We start from the raw sequence: 15,144 nt of genomic DNA, 5'->3' as shown, positions 1-15,144 counted from the left end.
ATCACCCTGGCACATTTGAAGCACATCCTACATGCTTCTGTAAACATCATCAAGGGACAACAAAATAAAATTGCATCTGACTTATCTAGATGCACATACACTAGCAGTTCATGCAAGCAGACATCATGCCCAGGGCCTGTGTATTTGCTGTAGGAGCTTGGTGGTGTTAGAAAATGGTGTCTCTAAATGGCAGTTGGTCTGCGCCCTTTCCAAGTAGGGACCCTCACTCTAGTCAGGTTAAGGGAGATACCCAGCTCAGATAACCCTTGCTAACCCCCTTGGTAGTTTTACACAAGCAGTCAGGCTTATCTCAAAAGCAATGTGTAAACCATTTCCACATAACACACAGTAATACAGTGAAAACACTACAAAAGGACACCACACCAATTTTAGACAAATAGCCAACAGTTATCTGTGTAAAACAAGACCAAAACGAGAAAAATCCAACATACAGTAAAAAAGATAGGAATCTTGCAAGAATTAACTTAAAAATACAGTTCCTTGATATCAATAGCTCAGTCTGGGGCTATCACGGCGTCATGAACAACAAATCCAACAGTTCAGGCCGGCCGCGGCCTCACGGGTCACCTAATGTGTCGGGAAGACCCGCAAACAGTACCTTAGAAATGAAGGGAGTTGTGATCCTCGTGATGAGATCCATAGTGCAGCATCGCAGACGTTGGTTCTGGAGGTCGGTGTGGAGGTCATGGGGCCTTTGAAGTCACATGTGTTGCAGATCGAACTTCAGGCTGATGACGAAGTCAGGAGCGATGGCGTGGATGGCGTCGGGGCTCTGCTATGAAGCGGGACAATGCGACGTGCAGTGCTCACAGGTCACGGTGCAGGCAGCGGCTCCGTGATGGCGTCCTGCGGTGTTGGTGAGACCAGGGATGCGGTGTGAAGCAGGGAGGTGCAACGTGAGGTGTCTCCAGGTCACGGTGCAGGCAGCAGCATCGTCATTGCTGAAGCGCTGTCAGTCGGTCCACGGTGGGGGCGTGGGGCGGGCTTTGTTCGGTGCCCATGGTCAGTGGTGCAGGCAGGGGCGTCTGCTGATGACACTGGAGTTGATGGCGCTGGTGGACCGGGGCTGTGGTGCGGGACGGTACGTTGTGTACTTCACAAGCGGTGTCCTCAGGCCACTGTGCAGGCAGCGGCATCGGTGTCAGCGTGGAGCAGCGTCGCCGGAGATGCCAAGGCTGCGGTGTTAGCAAGGCGATGCAGAGTGCAGGGCCCACAGGTCATGGTGCAAGCAGTGGCTTAGTGACAGCATCAGGTGGCGGCGGCGGTGAGACCAGAGTTTTGGTGCAACGTGGAGCACGGCTCTGTGTGGCGTTGTCAGGTCACGGTGCAGTCAGTGGCATCATTGACGTCATTGCAGTGGCTTTTCTTCCGTTGCAGCCCAAAACACACAGTTCCCAGTGCTGTAGACAGATGAAGCTGAAGTCTTTGATATCCCTGAGACTTCCAACAGGAGGCAAACTCTACTCCAAGCCCTTGGAGAAACTTGACAAGCCGCATACACAGCAAAGACCAATCTTTGCCCTCTTTAAGGCAGAAGCAGCAACTGCAGGTCAACCCAGCAAAGCACACACAGCAAAAGGGCAGTACTCTTCCTCCAGCTCTTCTCCTTGCCAGAATCTGGGGTTCTGGGTCCCCTACTTATACCCATTCCTGCCTTTGCAGTAGGCAAACTTCAAAGGAAGTCTCAGTTGTTCACAAGATCCTGCCTTTCCCAGGCCTGGCTCCAGACGCACTCCAGGGGGGTCGGAGACTGCATTGTGTGAGGACAGGCACAGCCCTTTCAGGTGTAAGTGTCAGCTCCTCCCTCCCCACTCTAGCCCAGGAGACTCATCAGGATATGCAGACTACACCCCAGCTCCCTTTGTGTCACTATCTAGAGGGAATTCACAACAGCCCAACTGTCAGTCTGACCCAGACGTGGAATACACAAGCAGGCTGAGGCACAGAATGGTTTAAGCAAGAAAATCCAGACTTTCTAAAAGTGCCATTTTCAAACTGACGATTTGAAAATCAACTTTACCAAAAAGTATATTTTTACATTTTGAGCTCGGAGACCCCAAACTCCGCATCTCTAGCTGCTCCCAGTGGGAAACTGCACTTAAAAGATATTTAAAGGCAGTCCTCGTGTTAACCTATGAGTGGGATAGGCCTTGCAACAGTGAAAGCTGAATTTGGCAGTATTTCACTGTCAGGGCATGTAAGGAACATAAGTACACGTTCTACCTTTAACATGCGTAGCACCATGCCCATGGGGCTACCTAGGGCCTACCTTAGGGGCGACTTACACGTAGTAAAAGGGAAGGTTTGGGCTTCACAATTGGGTATAATTGCCAAGTTGAATTGGCAATTTAAAACTGCACACACAGACACTGCGGTGGCAGGGCTGAGACATGTTCACAGGACTACTCATGTGGGTGGCACAATCAGTGCTGCAGGCCCACTAGTAGCATTTGATTTAGAGGCCCTGGTCACACATAGTGCAATTTGCTAGGGACTTATGAGTAAATCAAATGTGCCAATCATGGAAAAACCACAGTCACCAATACAATTTACACAGGGATCATTTACGCTTTAGCACTGGTTAGCAGTGGTAAAGTGCACAGAGAAAATAAACCTGCAAAACTGATCTAAAATAAATAGGAGGAAGAAGGCAAAAGGTTTGGGGATAACCCTGCAAAAAGGGCCATTTCCAGCAGTAGGCAATGCACCCGCTTCACTTGCCGAAAAACTGGCTATCTCTGGTAGTCAACTCAACACCAGAACCAATGCATCACTTGGATGTGAGGGTGTAATCTACAAAAAAGAGATAAAAAGCAAGTCAACTCATTCTTTGCTCTGAGGCTGTGGAACAAATCTAATCTCCAAGGAAATTAGACATTGATAGCTTGATGTGCCCTCTTGGTTGAAATGTATGACTCAGGAATTAATACTGAGTAAATAAGCCCTAAAGCAGTGGTTCTTAATCTGTGGTCTGGGGACCCCTGGTGGTCTGTGAAGCCTACTCAGGGGGTCTGCAACAGCTTAGAAGCCAACATTTATCTGTGTAAAACAAGACCAAAACGAGAAAAATCCAACATAGAGTAATAAAGATAGGAATCTTGCAAGAATTAACTTAAAAATACAGTTCCTTGATGTCAATAGCTCAGTCTGGGGCTATCACGGAATCATGAACAACAAATCCAACAGTTCAGGCCGGCCGCGGCCTCACGGGTCACCTAATGTGTCGGGAAGACCCGCAAACAGTGCCTTAGAAATGAAGGGAGTTGTGATCCTCGTGATGAGATCCACAGTGCAGCATCGCAGACGTTGGTTCTGGAGGTCGGTGTGGGGATGATGGGGCCTTTGAAGTCACACATGTTGCAGATCGAACTCCGGGCTGATGACGAAGTCAGGAGCGATGGCGTGGATGGCGTCGGGGCTCTGCTATGAAGCGGGACATCAACGTGCGGTGCTCACAGGTCACGGTGCAGGCAGCGGCTCCGTGATGGCGTCCTGCGGCGTTGGTGAGACCAGGGATGCGGTGTGAAGCAGGGAGGTGCGACGTGCGGTGTCTCCAGGTCACAGTGCAGGCAGCAGCATTGTCATTGCTGAAGCGCTGTCAGTTGGTCCAAGGTGGCGGCGTGGGGCGGGCTTCGTTCGGTGCCCATGGTCCGCGGTGCAAGCAGGGTCGTCTGCTGACGACACTGGAGTTGATGGCGCTGGCGGACCGGGGCTGTGGTGCGGGACGGTACGTTGTGTACTTCACAAGCGGTGTCCTCAGGCCACAGTGCAGGCAGCGGCATCGGTGTCAGCGTGGAGCGGCATCGGCGGAGATGCCAAGGCTGTGGTGTTAGCAAGGCGATGCAGAGTGCAGGGCCCACAGGTCATGGTGCAAGCAGTGGCTCAGTGACAGCGTCAGGTGGCGGTGAGACCGGGGTTTTGGTGCAACATGGAGCACGGCTCTGTGTGGCGTTGTCAGGTCACGGTGCAGTCAGCGGCATCATTGACGTCATTGCAGTGGTTTTTCTTCTGTTGCATCCCAAAACACACAGTTCCCAGTGCTGTAAGCAGATGAAGCTGAAGTCTTTGATATCCCTGAGACTTCCAACAGGAGGCAAACTCTACTCTAAGCCCTTGGAGAAACTTGACAAGCCGCATACACAGCAAAGTCCAATCTTTGCCCTCTTTAAGGCAGAAGTAGCAACTGCTGGCCAACCCAGCAAAGCACACACAGCAAAAGGGCAGTACTCTTCCTCCAGCTCTTCTCCTTGGCAGAGGTTCTTCTTGATCCGGAAGTGTTCTAAAAATCTGGGGGTCTGGGTCCCCTACTTATACCCATTCCTGCCTTTGAAGTAGGCAAACTTCAAAGGAAGTCTCAGTTGTTCACAAGATCCTGCCTTGCCCAGGCCTGGCTCCAGACGCACTCCAGGGGGGTCGGAGACTGCATTGTGTGAAGACAGGCACAGCCCTTTCAGGTGTAAGCGTCAGCTCCTCCCTCCCCACTGTAGCCCAGGAGACTCATCAGGAAATGCAGACTACACCCCAGCTCCCTTTGTGTCACTGTCTAGAGGGAATTCACAACAGCCCAACTGTCATTCTGACCCAGACGTGGAATACACAAGCAGGCTGAGGCACAGAATGGTTTAAGCAAGAAAATCCAGACTTTCTAAAAGTGGCATTTTCAAACTGACGATTTAAAAACCAACTTTACCAAAAGGTATATTTTAAAATTTTGAGTTCAGAGACCCCAAACTCTGTATCTCTGTCTGCTCCCAGTGGGAAACTGCACTTAAAAGATATTTAAAGGCAGTCCTTATGTTAACCTATGAGAGAGAGCCTTGCAACAGTGAAAGCTGAATTTGGCAGTATTTCACTGTCAGGGCATGTAAGGAACATCAGTACACGTTCTACCTTTAACATGCGTAGCACCATGCCCATGGGGCTACCTTGGGCCTACCTTAGGGGTGACTTACATGTAGTAAAAGGGAAGTTTTGGGCCTCACAATTGGGTATAATTGCCAAGTTGAATTGGCAATTTAAAACTGCACACACAGACACTGCAGTGGCAGGTCTGAGACATGTTCACAGGACTACTCATGTGGGTGGCACAATCAGTGCTGCAGGCCCACTAGTAGCATTTGACTTAGAGGCCCTGGTCACACATAGTGCAATTTGCTAGGGACTTATGAGTAAATCAAATGTGCCAATCATGGATAAACCACAATCACCAATACAATTTATACAGGGAGTATTTACGCTTTAGCACTGGTTAGCAGTGGTAAAGTGCACAGAGACAATAAACCAGCAAAACTGATCTAAAACAAATAGGAGGAAGAAGGCAAAAGGTTTGGGGATAACCCTGCAAAAAGGGCCATTTCCAGCAGTAGGCAATGCACCGCTTCACTTGCAGAAAAAGTGGCTATCTCTGGTGGTCAACTCAATACCAGAACCAATGCGAGGATGTGAGGGTGTAATCTACAAGAAAGAGAAAGCAAGTAAACTCATTCTTTGCTCTGAGGCTGCAGAACAAATCTAATCTCCAAGGAAACTAGACATTGATAGCTTGATGTGCCCTCTTGGTTGAAATTTATGACTGAGGAATTAATACTGAGTAAATAAGCCCTAAAGCAGTGGTTCTTAATCTGTGGTCTGGGGACCACTGGTGGTCTGTGAAGCCTACTCAGGGGGTCTGCAACAGCTTAGAAAATTAAATAATAGTGACAGAATAATAAAGTGTATATACATAAAGAAGCAAAATGCACTCTTTGAGGCTAAAAATTAAGTTAGTATGTGCAGTGCAAGTGCATCAACCAATATACAGTATGGATGATGAGTGGCCTCAATTGAATTTAGAAAAGCTCCAATTTATCTATTAAAATTAAAACTTGATAGATTTTAATATTTATTTATGAATCAAATCAAATGTTTAATCATTGTTTTTATTTATTTGAGGATTTTTTCAGTCTGTATTGTTTTGCAGTCAGATGATCAAAAAGTCCTAGGGTAGGGTTACCGGGGGTGGGGGTCCAATGAAGTGAAAAGGTTAACCACTGCCTAAAAGTTAAAGGGAGAGATGATACTAAACATTTTTGTAGTTGTAGATAGAGAGCTTCACTTGTTACATTTCCTTTCTCTCCTTATTTTCATACGATGCACAACACTCCCCATCACGTCAGGATCACCGAACTTCTCCTGTGATTCATACTACTTAATAAATATATTAAAATAATGCCCACCTCCCCAAAGCAAACCTATATGACTAATAAAAACAGAACGAGTAAGGCATTTGTGCGTAGTGTTTGTGGAGCGAGGACTAAGCTACAGTGGAATATTTTAAAAAAGTTAAGTTTGGGAGCAGAGTGCCTGTCTGTAGGTATAGGTGTTCCCTCAATCATATATTTACTTTGAGATGATTCCAACCTTTCGTGATTGTCAGGAAATAATCCAGAATTTTTGGAAACTTTTAACATTTTGTGAGGCCTGGTCTCACACGTTTGCACTCTATTATCATACACACTTCTAATACAAGTGCTTCTTCAAATGTTCAATAAGTAAAGGTATGTTTACTCCTGTGTTTCAAATTATTAAAATCTACCGTAAGTATTTGTAGAAACTAGCTTTTTCCAAGTTGACAAGTTCGAGAAATAGGGACTGTTACAAACTTGACACATCTAATATAGTACATAGGGCACTCTGAGAACAAATAAAATAACTTAGCTTTTATTATAAGAACGCGGTCGTCTTTTCTTGGCCGCAAGGCCATTTTAAAATTAAGTGAAAAAATACCAATACGGATTTCATTCGTCATGTTCCACTCGTTCTTAAAAAAGAAAGGTCGCACAAAAATAATTTATTTAAAGGCGCCTTTTTTCCCTTTTTGTTTACCCACCTCACCCCCCCCCTAAAAAAAAAAAAGCCCCCCCTCCCCTTTTAGCTGCATCAGGTGTCATGGGCCTGTCTGTCAGGCTCTTCTCTCAAAGGGATAGGCCGGGGATTTCCAGGACACAGAGAGGAAGTGCCGCTCTCCGCCTGTGCGTGTGTAAGAGTGTGTGTGTGAATTACGGCATTGCAATTCAGAAGGGACTTTCCAGTTTGAAAAAAAAAACGCAGAGCGTGCTTGGCAAAAGCCTGAACAGAGTTCATACTGGGTGGGGGAGGGACTTTTTCTGGAGCCCTTGCAACTCGCTTGTCTTCCAGGCTCAATGGCACCGGTGACTCTAACAAGCTTTCGTTATCAGTCGTGGGTAAGGCTGGAAATACATGTCTTTTTATTTAACTTCGGTCACAAGTCGCTGCTTGCACGAGCCCCATCGGTTTGAGAACGGCTGTGGAAAAACCCTGCATTCAACGGACCAGGCTGCCTGCTCTCCCTGCTCTGTAAGTACTCATTGCTCCGAGGGCAGTCTGCCTCCCTCCATCCCTGTTGGGACCCAACAAACGCTGCCTGTTTATTTCAAATTTATGACTGAAATCGCCAAATTTCTGGTCGCTTCAACGTGGGGTGGGCGGGTCGAGTGTTTAAAGGGACAGTGTCTCTGTTAGACTCTGTACTGCAGCGAGTGGACCTACTGATTTTCCCCACCCGTAAAAATACTTTTTTAACAGTATGCATCACCACCCCACCTGTCCGTCTTTGGTTTGCAAACGTGGATTTTTAGAGTGATTTTGTCTGCATTTCCCCCCTACATTCAAACGGGCCACAATACATTTCGTGAGAAATTAGTCTATGCCTTTCACTTTATATTGATGCTCCCCTCCTGAAACTAGTTAAAACAAAATAATATTTTTGAAGGACCTCGTGAACCACTGAATTGCTTCTGAGCATTGCTGTAATCTAGTTTAAAAGCTCCTTCTTTCCCTTCATCAGTTGCTTTCACACTTCTTGAAACATCGCTTTTTCTCTTCATCCTCTGACTCCCTCGGTCTCTTGATTATATTCTTCTTCATCACTACACCACCCGGGTTCCATGCTACGCCTTCAGAGATGAATGACAGTAGGGGCCCACTTTCCTCTCGTATAACTCGTATTTCCTCTGCATTGTTAAATGTCTGTACCGAGTCATTCTTTCAAACCTGTTGCAGATGAAACAGAGTGACTCATAATTTTACATCTGCAGTGGGCTACAAGACTCTTTGCATGTAAAACGTATTTCGATTTTAGATCGCTGCTTTAAGCAGCACGCACTACAGTTGATTAACATTCCACAGGAAACTGTCACTGAAATATACATGTACATAGGGGATGCTAGTGAACTGCAGTCTATAAAGTGAGTGTTTAACACAATATACACCCTTTTCGCAAAATGAGCTAGTGTCTAAATGGTTTATTTTACTAAAATGCAGAGTAAGATCTGCTTTACTCTGTCACTACATTCCATACAACCCAAATTATCCATTCGTTGGAGGTTATTATTACTAAGGACATCTGTAAGGAAATTTGTCTGTAAATGCGTGTCTTAGAATGCGTTTTCTGAAGTAATTCAGAATAGCTTGGTTTTTAGATTAGTTTTAAATACGTAGATTTATAAAACCATAGATCGAGTCGGAACTAATTACACCAGTAGTTATCCGGGTGTTTTACCTGCGGTGATGAGCTTAAATTCCTCCCTTCAGAGATATTTTCCATCTGATGAATGAATATATAAATAGGGGTGTGTGGCCTAATTTATTTATCAGATACCTCATTGGAGCACATTTAGTGTTACATTCTTCAGCTTCATGACGTTAAGCTCAAGGACTTTTTTGGTAACCTTGCCTGGCCATGGTGAATTCAATAAAACACATGTGAATCCTTTAAAGGGTCCCTCTGGTGAAAAGAAAAAAAAGTTATCTTTACCCAATCGTGCATTTCTGACAATCACCAACAATAGGCATTTACGAATGTTGGATTGTTTGACGTCTGCGGGAGTTTTGAAATCTACCGAAGTATCATTCACTCGATGGCCCCTTAAAGCTGGGAATTGTATGTGAAGTAACTGGATCAATCAATAATTCTATCATGTTTGAATATGCCTTTGAATAACAAGCAGATTTAGCTGCGTAACGTAAACAATGGCACCACCTTACAACATTCACTGGGGGTCCCACTAAAATGATAACTAATAGTCTTGGGATGAAAATGGACAACCTTGCTCAGTGGGACCCACTTTGCCCCCTAAACAGGTTTTGAAAGGTGTACATACATACTGTTGCAGTGTCTACCTATTAGATATGTTCAGAACCTTACAGAGGGACGCAGTTGAGAAGTTAAAATTCACTTTAGAGGCGTTATCCATTTTAGACTTGCAACTCTTGTTTTGGATAAGCTCATGCATCTTTAGTGTTGTTATCAGTTGTGAAAGTTAACTGTATGATATCTTTAAATAACAACATTTCCTTGCCATTGCATTCAAACCAGCAGCAAATAGGTTTTAAAGACTATTTCAAAGGCCTTGATGATATTAGAGTGATTGTCTGAAGCGTAAGTTTGTTCATATTTGCATTATATTTATTTTTTTGAATGTTGCATTTTGAAGAAACACTAATTTGCATGCACTACGCATCCTATTGGTTTAGAAGGAAAGGAGTTGAAACAGCACCAGTAGCTTAATTAGATTTGCTTAAAGGTGGCTAAATTAGTGGCCTCTCTCAGCTTAAAAATATTAACAGGCTGCCAATATATTTATTTTTTATGAACTTTTATTGATAGAGCTGAGATCACTCATTTTTACACTCCCAACAGGTGTGCTAGTCTGCTTGAAAATTTTGAGCAAATCATCTGAAAAGAGAAATGGCTTGACTTTTCATAATTGTAGATTGATTTTTATTCTGAAACAGCGTTTTATTAATCAGAAAAATGATTTGCAAATATTTCATACACTCAGAGGACTATCTTGGTGTACAATGTATGAAACTTGACCCTTTACGATTGAAGTTTTTTTAATGTGTGCATATGTCTTAGTACTGCAATTATGACATGTGCAGGCATTGGTAATAGGATTCCTGGCCACTGTTTCCATTTTTAGGAGATGGGCCATATATTTTTTGGACATAAATGGTCATTTTCTCCTACTCATTTACATCCATTTTTTTTCCTTTATCCTGCTTTCACAGTGCGTTTTGTATGACCACTTTTGGTTTGCTCTATAATAGGGAATGTATTCCTAGCTGCCATCTCATCACATATTATCTGGGTCCTCTCCAGACATTGCTTTTTTTGTTTGTTAAATTAGCCAACAACACACAACATGATGGGATCTGTAGTCGCATACTGAAAATGGGACAAGCACAACTAGAAAGAGCTTTTGACGAATAAGCTCTCCGTTACAGGGTGACTTCTCGATTAAGGTTCAAAGGTGTAGGAAAGTGCCCCGTTTGGCATGGGTAAACCCCCCCCAACATACACACACACTTTTTGCCTGGTATTGATGCTAACTTGATGGAGTGTGCTGTGATCCTGCTCACCAGGCCCCAGCACCAGTGTTCGTCCCTAAACTGTACTATTGTTTCCACAGTTGGCACACCACTGGCACACAGCTAGTTCCCTTGTAAAAGGTACTACCGTTACCAAGGGCTCTGTGGCCAGGGAGGGCTGCAGCATGTATTGTGCCACTCTAAGGGACCCCTCACCAGACACATGCACACCGCCTTTGCAGATTGTGTGTGGGTGTGAGGAGAAAAAGGTAAAGTCAACATGGCACCCCTTCCAGGGTGCCCTCCCCACAAACCACTGGCTGCAGCATAGGTAAGTCAACCCTCTAGCATTCCTTACAGCCCTAAGGCAGGGTGCACTATACCTGAGGTGAGGGCATTGCTGCATGAGCAATATGCCCCTACAGTGTCTAAGTCCATTCTTAGACATTGTAAGTTCAGTGTGACCATTAACTACATGGGCTGGGAGTTTGTCATTACAAACTCCACAGCTCCATGATGGCTTCACTGAAGACGGGAAGTTTGGTATCAAATATCTCAGCACAATAAACCCGCACTGATGCCAGGGTTGGATTTATTGTAAAATGCACACAATCAGAGGGCATCTTAGAGATGCTCCCTGTATTTTACCCAATCCTTTAGTATGAGGCTGACCAGTCTGTGCCAGCCTGCCTGCCACTAACCGAAATGTTCTGACCCTATGAGGTGAGAGCCTTTGTGTTCCCTGGGGTCAGGAACAAAGCCTGCTCTGGGTGGAGGTGCGTCACACCTTCTCCCTGCAGGAACTGCATCACTTGGTGGTGAGCCTCAAAGGCTTAGGCCTCCTGTTACAGTGCTTTAGGGCACGCCAGCTAGTGGAGATGCCCACCCTGGACCAAGGCCCACATTTGGCACAGGTCCAGCAGGAACTTAGGAAAAACAAGGAGGAGTGACCACTCCAGCTGGGACCACCCCTAAGGTGTCCAGAGCTGAAGTGACCCCCTCCTTGCAAAATCCTCCATCTTGGTTTGGAGGAGAGGGACCAATAGGCCCTTCCCAAAGTCTTTAGGGGTTAGAAAGGGTTTGTGATATTTAGCAAAGCATATGAAATTTGCATATGAAATTGCAAATTCCTCCACATCTGTTACATAGCATTCAAACCAGCAAACCTGCTTTGTCTGAAAAAATGCATTTTTAGCTAGCATGCTCATTATCTAGCTAGGGAATTATTGGTAAGCTTTTTAATAGGTTTTGATAGTAACATAAAAACTGTACTGATTTTTCTTTTTGTGAAGAGCAACAACCACAAAAGCCACAACATTTTCAGTTGGCATAATGGCAGTATTTTTTAAATTCAAACCTGTAGAATTTGGTAACAATTTGTAGGGGTTTCACATGATGAGATCCCAACACTTCAACAAATGCTTATTATTGTGGTCACTTTGGTGGTGTGTTAGGTCTTCTGTTTTCGTTTCTTCAGCAAGTTGTGCTTGACTAGATTGACCATCTATCAAGCGGATTTCTATTCTTGTAAGGCCTAAGCAAGAGTAGCTTTCAAGCAGCCTAATGTGGAGAAGTGGTCATATAGTTATAATCCAAATATACATGAAAGGCTTACGAAATTCTCTGAAAATGCATTTAATAATTTGCTATTATTTTAAATTACTTACAAGCTTCCCTGAATTAGGCCCTGCCACCATAAGTGACTTGCCTCGCACTGTTTGACTTGGCAGAAAAAAAAAATCACCACTTATGAAATTTTCTACTAAAGTTTTAATCATGTGGGTAAATACGAAGCTTCATAATCTTTGAAGAGTTTGCTTGACCCGATGAACAATTTATCGGAACCTTCATTATAGTCTCTACCTCTCTTGACATAATGAAGGATGAAGTGTTGTTTTTATGGATTGTGATCAGAGTCCAGCATAAGCAACAGAATAATATTTATAAATGAACTTGATTTGTTTTACCCAGAAGTCAGCATTGAAATGGGTAGTTGGTGGATTATTTATTCTTTCCATTTATTTTAAATACAGAGACCCATGTATCTAGTGCTATTTGCTAATTAAATCCTCCCGCTAAGCGGTTTTAATGGTCCAAGAAAGGGCTTCCAATGAAATTAGTAATTGGAAAAGTGATTATTGTCCTCTATTGATAATTTCAAATTCAACTCTTTTCTCTTCCAAGGTTTGGAAGTCAGATTCCCAGCTGATGTGCTTAGAAAAGTAAAACAGCTCGTAGATTAGCAACAAGGGTGTTTGCCAATATATTTGCATCCATGTTTTCTGTTGTGTAATGGCTTTCAGGGGAAGGAGCCCAGATGTGGGGGTTTTGTTAGTGTCTGTATGTTCTCCATTCTACATCTCCTCATTCACCAAGATTATTGAAGATTCCGAATACGTAGTATGTTGCAATCTGTCAAGCGTTTTAACTCAATATCTAATTTAATAAATCTTTTTAGATTTGGATTATGGCTAAAAAGGTAATGTGAATCAAGTCACTTGATTAAATCGTTTTTAAATATGATCTAAAAGTTTCTTTCTAGGGCTGGGTACACTAATCATACCCAAAACCTGGCAGTTATCAGAAAATTAATCTCGGTAATTTCACAATACAGACAACTGTGCTGAACTCAATGCAGTGCTGGTTGCTGCATTTAACAGTGGGTGTTTATGTGATTTCCCACAAGTTCTCTCAGCCTCCTTGTTCGATCTACTCTCAACAAGCAGTCTGGCAGCAACAGCTCTCTCATCGATGCATACAAATAGAGGGCTTGTGAACATGTCTTCTATGAATTTCCTGGGTTACATTCACCATTGGTCGTAAACCCTTTGAATGCCCCTGACACTACTGCAGTTATATTTACCATAAAACATACCCAAAGTACCATCAAAGAATGTGCGTTTGCCTTATAAAGGCCACAAGCAATTGCTGCTCCACTGCCTGAAGTGCAGAACATCACCGTAAATTTCTTTGAAGCAAAACTGAGATCTGTTCCTGTCATTGCAAGTATGCAAAACATACAGAGTGTAGTGAAACGAAGGCTGGGCAGGCACCCATCCACAAGCATTAGAAAAAGGGAGAGGTGAGTCAGCACATGTTTTGTTTTCTAGAAGCAGAAAAGCTGAGATTCCACTCAAGTACCTGCCTGTTCCTGAATAACAAAGAAATATACATTTGTTCTTTAGGAGTTCGGTAAGAAGAAGCTGTATTCCAGTAATTTCCTTCCATAATCCACGGTAACTGGAAGAGCTTGCTATTGCTACCCTGAATGTAGAAAAATAAAAGTATAATCCTACAATGTGTATTTGGAATTGGTCTTGGGTTTTATGGTTCTGGTCTATCTGTTAGTCTCAAAAGCTTCAACAAAGTTCTCAATTTGTTTTCAAGCACTCACCAGTATTACCATATGTAGGAAAGCACCTTCTTGCCTGGCATGTTACCCCCATATTTCACTGTATATATGTTGTTTTAGTTGTATGTGTCACTGGGACCCTGCCAGCCAGGGCCCCAGTGCTCATAAGTGTGCCCTGTATGTGTTCCCTGTGTGATGACTAACTGTCTCACTGAGGCTCTGCTAACCAGAACCTCAGTGGTTATGCTCTCTCTTTGCTTTCCAAATTGTCACTAACAGGCTAGTGACCAATTTCACCAATTCACATTGGCATACTGGAACACCCTTATAATTCCCTAGTATATGGTACTGAGGTACCCAGGGTATTGGGGTTCCAGGAGATCCTTATGGGCTGCAGCATTTCTTTTGCCACCCATAGGGAGCTCTGACAATTCTTACACAGGCCTGCCACTGCAGCCTGAGTGAAATAACGTCACGTTATTTCACAGCCATTTACCACTGCACTTAAGTAACTTGTAAGTCACCTATATGTCTAACCTTTACCTGGTAAAGGTTGGGTGCTAAGTTACTTAGTGTGTGGGCACCCTGGCACTAGCCAAGGTGCCCCCACATTGTTCAGGGCAAATTCCCCGGACTTTGTGAGTGCGGGGACACCATTACACGCGTGCACTATACATAGGTCACTACCTATGTATAGCGTCACAATGGTAACTCTGAACATGGCCATGTAACATGTCTAAAGATCATGGAATTGTCACCCCAATGCCATTCTGGCATTGGGGAGACAATTCCATGATCCCCCGAGTCTCTAGCACAGACCCGGGTACTGCCAAACTACCTTTCCTGGGGTTTCACTGCAGCTGCTGCTGCTGCCAACCCCTCAGACAGGTTTCTGCCCTCCTGGGGTCCAGCCAGGCTTGGCCCAGGAAGGCAGAACAAAGGACTTCCTCAGAGAGAGGGTGTTACACCCTCTCCCTTTGGAAAAAGGTGTCAGGGCTGGGGAGGAGTAGCCTCCCCCAGCCTCTGGAAATGCTTTGATGGGCACAGATGGTGCCCATCTCTGCATAAGCCAGTCTACACCGGTTCAGGGATCCCCCAGCCCTGCTCTGGCGCAAAACTGGACAAAGGAAAGGGGAGTGACCACTCCCCTGACCTGCATCTCCCAGGGGAGGTGCCCAGAGCTCCTTCAGTGTGCTCCAGACCTCTGCCATCTTGGAAACAGAGGTGCTGCTGGCACACTGGACTGCTCTGAGTGGCCAATGCCAGCAGGTGACGTCAGAGACTCCTTCTGATAGGCTCTTACCTGTGTTGCTAGCCTATCCTCCTTCCTAGGTAGCCAAACCTCCTTTTCTGGCTATTTAGGGTCTCTGCTTTGGGGAATTCTTTAGATAACGAATGCA

At 44.6% G+C, this 15,144-nt stretch overlaps 1 protein-coding gene across 2 annotated transcripts in view; it reads left to right on the top strand.

Moving 5' to 3' along the window:
- The first annotated feature begins 7,108 nt into the window (after positions 1-7,108).
- The window catches only part of TRAF3 (TNF receptor associated factor 3), a 392,193-nt gene continuing 384,157 nt past the window's right edge, over positions 7,109-15,144 (top strand). The window contains exon 1 of one of the 2 annotated variants that reach the window (XM_069207300.1): positions 7,109-7,377. The gene's annotated coding sequence lies outside the window, so the exon portion shown is untranslated. The remainder of the gene's footprint in view (positions 7,378-15,144) is intronic. The other variant, XM_069207301.1, reaches the window with a different exon arrangement.

The sequence above is a fragment of the Pleurodeles waltl genome, chromosome 9, assembly GCF_031143425.1.
Source record: "Pleurodeles waltl isolate 20211129_DDA chromosome 9, aPleWal1.hap1.20221129, whole genome shotgun sequence".
NCBI lineage: Eukaryota > Metazoa > Chordata > Amphibia > Caudata > Salamandridae > Pleurodeles > Pleurodeles waltl.
The sequence above is the reverse complement of the archived record's forward strand: the minus strand, read 5'-3'. Positions and strand labels throughout refer to the sequence as shown.